Source organism: Lolium rigidum, chromosome 2, assembly GCF_022539505.1.
Source record: "Lolium rigidum isolate FL_2022 chromosome 2, APGP_CSIRO_Lrig_0.1, whole genome shotgun sequence".
Classification (NCBI taxonomy): Eukaryota; Viridiplantae; Streptophyta; class Magnoliopsida; order Poales; family Poaceae; genus Lolium; species Lolium rigidum.
In genome coordinates, this window is record NC_061509.1 from 273,504,491 (window position 1) to 273,512,880 (window position 8,390).

Consider the following 8,390-nt stretch of genomic DNA (forward strand, 5'->3'; position numbering starts at 1 on the left):
TGCCATCGGAGGAGGAGGTGTGCTGCCAAGCCATCAGATTTTCCAACAACATCCAACAACATGATGCTCATGCCATTAGTTCTATGCCGACGGCTTTGCAGTCGGCACAGGTTGCTGTGTCGACGGCCAATCTGTGCTGACGGCAAATAGGCCTGTGCCAACAGCGAGGTGCCGACGGCAGCCATCGGTATAGCTGTGCCAACGACATGATGGCCATCAGCACCTTGACCGGTTCCCGTAGTGTACCCTGCGCCTTTGGCCGTTGTAGCAGTTGCATGTTTTTGTTTGATGAAGGCTTATGTTAGTTGGAACGCGCTCTTCGTAGCAGTGAAAAGATCAACATCTCGGAGGTACCTTTCCGTGGACGGACGGGGCAGCCGTACTTACTGACATAGTATCAACTCTGGGCAGGGCGTATGGGTTCCTTCCTTAATAGCCGGAGTAGTCACCTGCCGGCCGGCCGGAGCGGGGTAGAAGGTCCGATGGAAATGACGAGACGAGAGGGAAGCAAGGGCGCGGCCGGGGGACGGGGTCTCGCTGGGAGCGAACACATGGCGCGACGCCCGGCCGGTCGGGCGCACGATCGGAGAGGCGAGTTTTGTCGTTGTTCTTCCCAAGTGTGGCTGGGCGCGTCGCCCGTGGCACCGTCGACGCGTCCGGTCGGGAAAGCCAGGAAGTAAGAATGGCGGCCGCGTGCGTACATGGATGGGTCGGTGTCCCCCGGCCGGCCGAGCCCCGTCCATTGCACTACGTAGTTAACTTGCAGGCAACCGTTTCCCTACCCCGACAAGCTACCCACCGCTGTGGTTTTGGAAGCTAGCTAGCTCGCGACCACTAGAATTACTAGAACGTCGCAGTCTCCGATCGAGGGAATTTGTTGCATACGCGGACGCGCCAGCGATCCGGATCGATCGACGATTGCGGCTTCCCATGGCCGGCCTGGCTGCTGCTACGTGCATGCCCATCCATCGCTCCGGCCATCTCCTCCCCGCTTTCTACTTGCTCTGTCAGGGTTCAGTGTGGAGCTTTTGCTTCATTACTCGATGATGACTTGATGAATACACCGTCTGTCGGTCGACTGGTTGTTCTCGACTGCATCGGCCGAGACCGATCGCGCGCGGATACTACGTGTTCGCAGGTCGGCAGGTGTTATACTCCCATCCCATCGAAGTTCCACACGCTTCAGAGCCTAAAGCCACACGTAATTTGTAAAATTCGCACCTGTAATCATTCCATTTCAGCTACGCAAAGAACCAACTTTAACCAAGAATCTCTGATCTGCTGAGGTGCTGACAGGAGATAATGCCGTACGTGTCTCGTTACTACTAGATCGATCGATCGACCGATCGATCGCTGGTTAATTATGTTGCACTGAGAAGGACCCAACAGGCCACCAAGCTACCATTCCCAGCAAGCCGCGTGCTAGTGCTAGACTGTGTACGCCTGCCAGGTGGCTAGCGCTGTCCATGCACAACCCATTTCTGTACGGGGGACAGAGCCCACTGGACATGCTCACCAAGGAAGGTGCCACTGGATCTTGTTGGCGCGAAAACGGCCAGGGTGCAAGATTTGCAGGGTTTTGTTCCGTGGATGCCGCGAGGACAGCCCTGCTGATCGAGCACTGTGCTAGCAGGAACTTCGGTAGGCAGACAGATCGTGCGTATCGATTGTGCACTGCAGGAGTATCTATCTAGCTGCGCAATCTACATTTATGTATGTATGCAGCCACTGTGCGATCGAGGTCGAGGCATCGTTAACACTGCAGCATTATTGGATTCGATCGATCAAATTAATACAGTATAGCTTGTTTGCTTGCATGTATGTTGCCTCCCTAGGAATTAATACTTATTTTTGTTATGTTTTTTTTTGTATATGCAAAATTGGCAGCAAAATTGTGCATTGGGTCGACCTTGGGTACACCTGAACCTGAATTGGGGAGCGCCCAAAAATCCATATTTAGAGCATCTCTACCGGCGCCCCCGATAGCAGCCCCGATAGCGTTTTGGGGGACGGGAGCGAAAATGGGCTCACATCGGCGCGCCTTAAACGGTGCCGACGATTTTTGGAGCCCAATAGAAGCGCCGGCAACCCCGTGTCGGCCCCTTGGCTAAGGGCGCGAATCGGGCACGCCGGCGCCTCGTGAGGCTGGAAATTTTGGGCGTGGAAACCGCCTATCAGCCACACATCGCAAAAGTCGATGCCAACTAGGAGTGGCGGGGCTGACGCATCAGCAACACATTCAATTTTAACCTAGCCGTCGCCTACCTCGCGACGGGAGTTATTGGGGCGCAGCGGCGGTGCAGTTTCCGCAGACGCACACGGAACCGTCCCGTCGCGCCTAGCTCTCCGTGCTGGCGTTATTGAGCGCCACCGCTTCCCCGCCTCCCTCCGGCCTATAAAGTGGGTGCTCTCACATCGTCCCTCCCACACAAACCCTAGCGCCTCTCTCCCCAACCATAGCCGCTACTATCCGAAGAGACGACACCATGTCTGGTCGAGGCCGAGGTCGCGGCCGTGGTGGTGGTCGTGGCCGCGGCAGAGCTACACGCTCACCGTCGCCTGGGACGCCTTTGTCTTCATCATCGGATCTGCAGGAGGAGGAGCGGCGAGTGGTGTTAGAGTTCGTCATCGTCCTCAAGGGCGACCCACACAGCATCCAGAGGCGGCCGGACACGTTCACCGACTTCGTCGCCGGCGACCAGCCGGGCTCGCTGCATCTGCGGGAGGCTGCCTGCGGTTGCTGCCGGTGGATTGTGGACGTGATATATGACGCGCACGACAAGATGTACCTCCACGTCGGCTGGGAGAAGTTCGCGCGCTACCAGCACCTTGAAGCCGGCTTCGTGCTCATGTTCTCCTACTTTGGCGAGGGGGACATGAGCGTCAAGGTGTTTGACGAGACGCGATGCCGCCGTCACTACCACGGAGACATCGCCGAGGAGGACGACGACTGAGTGTTGTTCTTCGTAGCGAAAATCGGCACGCATATTTTTGGATATTCTTCCTCGAAAGTACCAACAGGGGCACCGGCACCAGCTGGATTTTCCAGTTTGGGTGACTGGGTGTGCCTCAGAGTGTTCTTTCTTGGCAGCGAACACACGAAATCTGCGATGACCGACCTAGTTAGGTTTAGTTATTTTTCAATATTTTATATTTGTGTCAACCATGGTTCAAACTATGTATTAGTTTATGGAAAACCATGTTTCCAATTATGTATTAGTTTGTGGAATGGAATGTTTCTTCTCTTTATTCAATTTTCTATGCTTTTATTTGTGATTTTAATTCAAAACATTTATTGGGGCCGCCGGTTTGGAAGCGCCGGTGTGGGAACAGCTCCCCCAAATAGAGGATGCAGTGCCGCGCCTCTGCCGATGACTATTTAGGGGCTGCCGGTGGAGATGCTCTTACATGCCTTCGAAAAAAAATCCAATTTGGGAGGCATCAGTGGAGATGCTCTAACAAAGAATGGTTCGACGGAAGTCAATTAAATTGGAATAGAGGGAGATAGATATGAAGTTGGATATAATGCACACGCAACTACTATTGTGTGTAGGTTTACATCCATACGATGATTAGCTCATGCGTGTGCATGCGTACGAGCTTGGCCTAAACCCCTAACCATAAATTAATTAACAAGTGCAATGACTTTGTATTGTGCGTGTTAAGTGCTAGCTTCGTGGAATGTTGGTGTAGACTTCACGTACATCGGATTGAAAAGTACTGTAAAAGCGAGAATTTAGGGTGCCATCTCCTCTGTTTTCTGTCACTTTCGTAGGTCCGGTGAAAGGGAGGAAGGAAAGGAGTGTTGAGCCGCCACTCTTCCTGCATGTATGTAATGCAAGAGTAAACAACGGAGAAGAGAATAATCTCTCCGCTTGAACCGGAAGCACCGAATGGAATTGATCAGCTCGTCATAGATCCCAGGCTTAGTACTTTTTCAGAAGCCTATTGAATAATTAATCGTGTTCATTATACTTAACTAATGCAACAATTCTTATTTTGTAATACCACTAGTTTGGGAAATTATATGCTGCTTTGGACATGTTAACAGTCTCGTGGACGCATTTTTGATAACTATTAGTCTATTGAGCTCTTTTACGGTGATTGGCATGGAACTTAGACTCCGTCTAATCAAATCCGGGTTCCGTCTAATCAAAATTTTTGTGACCGTTGATTAAATCAGTGATAAATTTTGTGTAACTTCTATAATGCTATAACAACTATAAACGGATGTTTTATTTGTTAACTCATCAAATCAGAATCAAAAATATGTTGATCAACCAAATCAATCAGGCCCGACTCCTCTATACTGGAGTCGCCGTGGCCTTCTTCACACACGAGCGCCCGACGCCGCCCCTCCCCATGTCGTCGGGATCGCTGGAGGTTAGGCCAAGCGCCAGCCGCCGCCACCCCTCCCCATGTCTCCAGGATCGTTGGAGGTCAGGCCCCGTCCTCTCCGTCGCAGGCGCCAGCCACCGCCGCCCCTCCCCACATCGCGGTGATCGCTGGAGGCCAGGCCCTGTCCTCGACCAACACCACCGATCCTCACCTTGCCGGGCGCCCTCCATCGCCGCCGTCCCCTCCACCCTGCGCTTCCCTCCGTCGCCGCCCCCTGCCCTCCGTCCCGGCGATCGCCGAGAGAGATCCTCCATCGTCTTCCACTTCCCTCCACCACGGGGCTCGCCACGAGAGAACCTCCGTGCCCTTCCATCTCCTTCCACTCCTCACCATCGCGGGGCAAGCCGGGAGAGACCCCTCCCCTCCGTCACTAGGCTTCCAAAGTGAGAGAGTGAGAGATGAGGGACGGAGAGGTTGATAGGTTGAGAGGATGAGAGAGACAGGATAGCGAAACCTTAAGATGTGTGCAAATATGATTATTTATTTGTTGCTTTAAGATTTGTGTAGTCTCATCAGATGATTTGGCCCCTTAAAAGGACATTTGTTTTTTATAATTTTTACAAAATATATTTGAGGTTCCGGTCCCACATAATTTGGTTCCGGTCCCGCAATTTTAGTTCCGTCAGTTTGGTTCCGTCTAATTACCTCCGTTAGATCAGGACAGATGGACGGTTATTAAAAATGTCAATCACCCTAAAACTTATATAGTCTATTATGATTACAATGCATCAATAGAATACTCTAATTTGGATTAGTAACTCCAACAAAATAAATTAGTCTTCTCTCGACTCTCGAGTGTTAAAAACAATATAGTGTTTGGTTAATTTGCCACATTGAAATAAGTTCTTACTCGTAGCCTATCGCCGCTATTATAAAAAAAACAGGAAATAAAAACACGGGACTTCCATGTTTTCTATTTTTAAAACATGAACAAGACAAAAAAAGAGAAACCAAATAGAAACATATCTTTAAAACAAATCCAATAAGGTTTAAAACAAAACCGAGAGAAAAGATAAGAAAATTGGATGCAACCCAAAAACATTAATAAGAAATATATAAAATCACAATTTTGCCAACAAAATCATAAGAATTTCTTATTTGAACAACTTTCAAGCTTTACACAATTCCATAGTTTTTTACTTAGTTTGGCGTGTGAATTGGCAACCATTTTATCTGGGTTCAATTCCTCATGGATGGACGCGAGTTTGGATTTTATTCCTTGCAGGGGCCTTATCCACTACTTTCTTAGAAATGGTTTCCACAATATTTGAAAACCCCTAAGAAATTTATGTTCATAGAGTTTATTTTATAATTAGTGTTTTTCTTGAGTATATTATTGCAACTTTTACTTACTTTTGGCTTGTTTTCATGCTAATACATCCTCCCCGTGAGAAACAAACCTTCACGTTGTCAGAAAAAACCGTTTTAGAGGGTCAAGGGAATACATATAGATGGAATTGGCACGTATGCAGTTGAGGAGCAAGCTTACAATTTGATGATAGTTAAGTGTGTACAAGGAACTAAATATCAGTAGAACTATTGCAGTATGGAAAAACCCTTGAAAGGTGAAATGCTATTGTTCATCATTTAAAAATATATTTATGAGTATATTATCATACGGAAAACTTGTAATATGAAATGATACTCTATTATAGTACCAAACTTGTAAATGAAATGATGGCGTATTTTCACTTGAAATCTTCATCATATTTTTATGTCAACATTATAATCGTTGAAGCCCTTGTTGGCATGTTGCGTGTGTCTCCTTTTTTTCAGGCACCGCCCATACATGCATCATGCATGGTAAGAGGAGTTCTAGCTACCAACTTCGGCTGGACCATATATACAGTGTTAGGGCATTTCCAACGCACCGACCCAAACGGACGTCCGTTTCGGGTCGTTTGGGTCGCCGCGCGGACATGCGGATGTCGTCCGGACGCTCACACACATCCGGCTACATTTTTAATCCCCAACGCTACGTATGACCCAAACCCAAAACTTGTTAAAAAGAAAACCCAAAACTAGAACAAACAGAGGCAGAGGCCGGCGCTGCGCAGGTGCGAGGCGGGCGTGGGCGTGGCGAGGTCGGCGACGACGTGGGCGCGGCGCGGCCAGCGGTGCGCAGGTGCGAGGCGGGCGTGGGCGTGGCGAGGCCGGCGACGGCGTGGGCGCGGCCGGCGACGGTGAGCCCCGCGCGAGCCCGAGCCCGTGCCCCGCTCCCTTCCCCGCGGGCGCGGCGCGGCGTCCGGGCGCAGGCGTCCAGCCGTGCCCCGCTCCCTCCCTGCCCTCCCCGCGGGCGCGGCGTCCGGGCGCAGCGCGGCCCCGGGCGCGCGAGGCGAGGCGCGGCGCGAGATGGCGCGGGCCTGCGATGGCGGCGGCCCGAGGCGCGGCACGGACGGGGCGGCGTCGAGGTGCGGCACGGGCGGCACGGACGGGGCGGCGTCGAGGCGCGGCAAGGCGCGAGCCCAATGCGCGGCGTGGCGAGGCCGGCGACGGGGCGAGGCGAGACGCGGCCAGCCCCGTGCCCGCGCGGCCGGCGCCCGCGGTGGCGTGGCGTGGCGCGGCCGGCCCCGGCCCCGCGCGGCGTTGGCGAGGCGGGCGCGGCGCGGCCAGCCCCGTGCCCGCGCGGCCGGCGCCCGCGGCGGCGTGGCGTGGCGCGGCCGGCCCGGCCCCGCGCGGCGTTGGCGAGGCGGGACGGCGGCCAGCGGCGGCGGCCCGAGGCGTGGCCAGCGGCGCTCGCGTCTTGGCGGGGCGCGGCGAGGCACGGGGCGGCGCGAGGGAGCGTCCAGGCGAGGGCGCGGCCCGGGCGGAGCTAAAGCCGCGCGCGGCTCCGCAGCGGCGTGGGGCGGCCAGCTCCAACGTGCGAAGCTGCAGCAGCGCGTGCGGCGACCGTGCCCGCGCGCACTCGCCCCCGCCTGTGGCTCGCGCGGCAGCCGACCGTGCTTGCGCCGGCGTGGCGAGCGGCCGACGCCCGTGCGCGTCGCCGTCGACGAGCTTTGTCGGCGGAGCTCGTTTTGGCAGCGGCAACTTCCGGTAGGGATGAAAAAAAGGAGAACTCGGCGCCAGGGTGCTCCATGTGTGGGCGGTGGCTGCAGTTGGCCAGGCCAGCCGAACTCCGGTGGCTATTCCGGCCAGATCCATGGGAAAAGGAAGTCACGGGACAGAGAACATGTGGGACCATGCGGATAAAAACGGACGTGCGGAGCTGTCCCGAGCCAGCCGGACAGACGCAAAGTCCGCCCAAATTTAAGTCAGGTTTAGGTCGCCCCGAACTTTATGGCCGTCCGTTTTGCATTCGGGTCTACGCGTTGGAACGCGAAAGTGGTCTCCGTTTTTGGGTTTGGGTCTACGTGTTGGAGATGCCCTTAGAGGCGACCCAACCCAACCCAATACCTTTCTGTAACGTGACGCCGGCCATGACTGGTGCTTCGGTAGCCATATATAGCGAGAGCATGCTTCCAAGAAAAGAGTGAGAGTATTATTAGCTGCCGCGGACATGCAGCGCGACGTGGCCACGGAGACGCAATACTGTTCATGGGTCAGATGCTGCATTCCTCGGAGCGATAATTCCTGCCCCTGCTACAGTCTCATTAACTTGGTCGTTTCTGCCTAGCATAGTAGCATGCCATGCCAGCTGCAGCTCGATTTATTAATCTTAGTTCTTAAAGCAATTTACGAGTAATACAATACTACTCAATTTATTGTGATGTTCTTCGGGTAGAATCCACGAGAATCAGTCTAAAGCTGTGTGCATAGTATTGTGTGATGTTCTTCTTCGATCTTACTACCTCCGTTTCAAGGAATAAGGCGCTCTCGTTTTACGAGTTTTTTATTTGACCAAGAATAACTTTAAATAGATAAAGATTGTTTGTATGAAATTAGTATCATTAAAAAGTACTTTTCAATACGAATCCAACGATACTATATTCACATAATATAATGAAGATTTTGTTGCTCAAATTTTATGGTCAAAGTTCGTCTTGGAATACGCG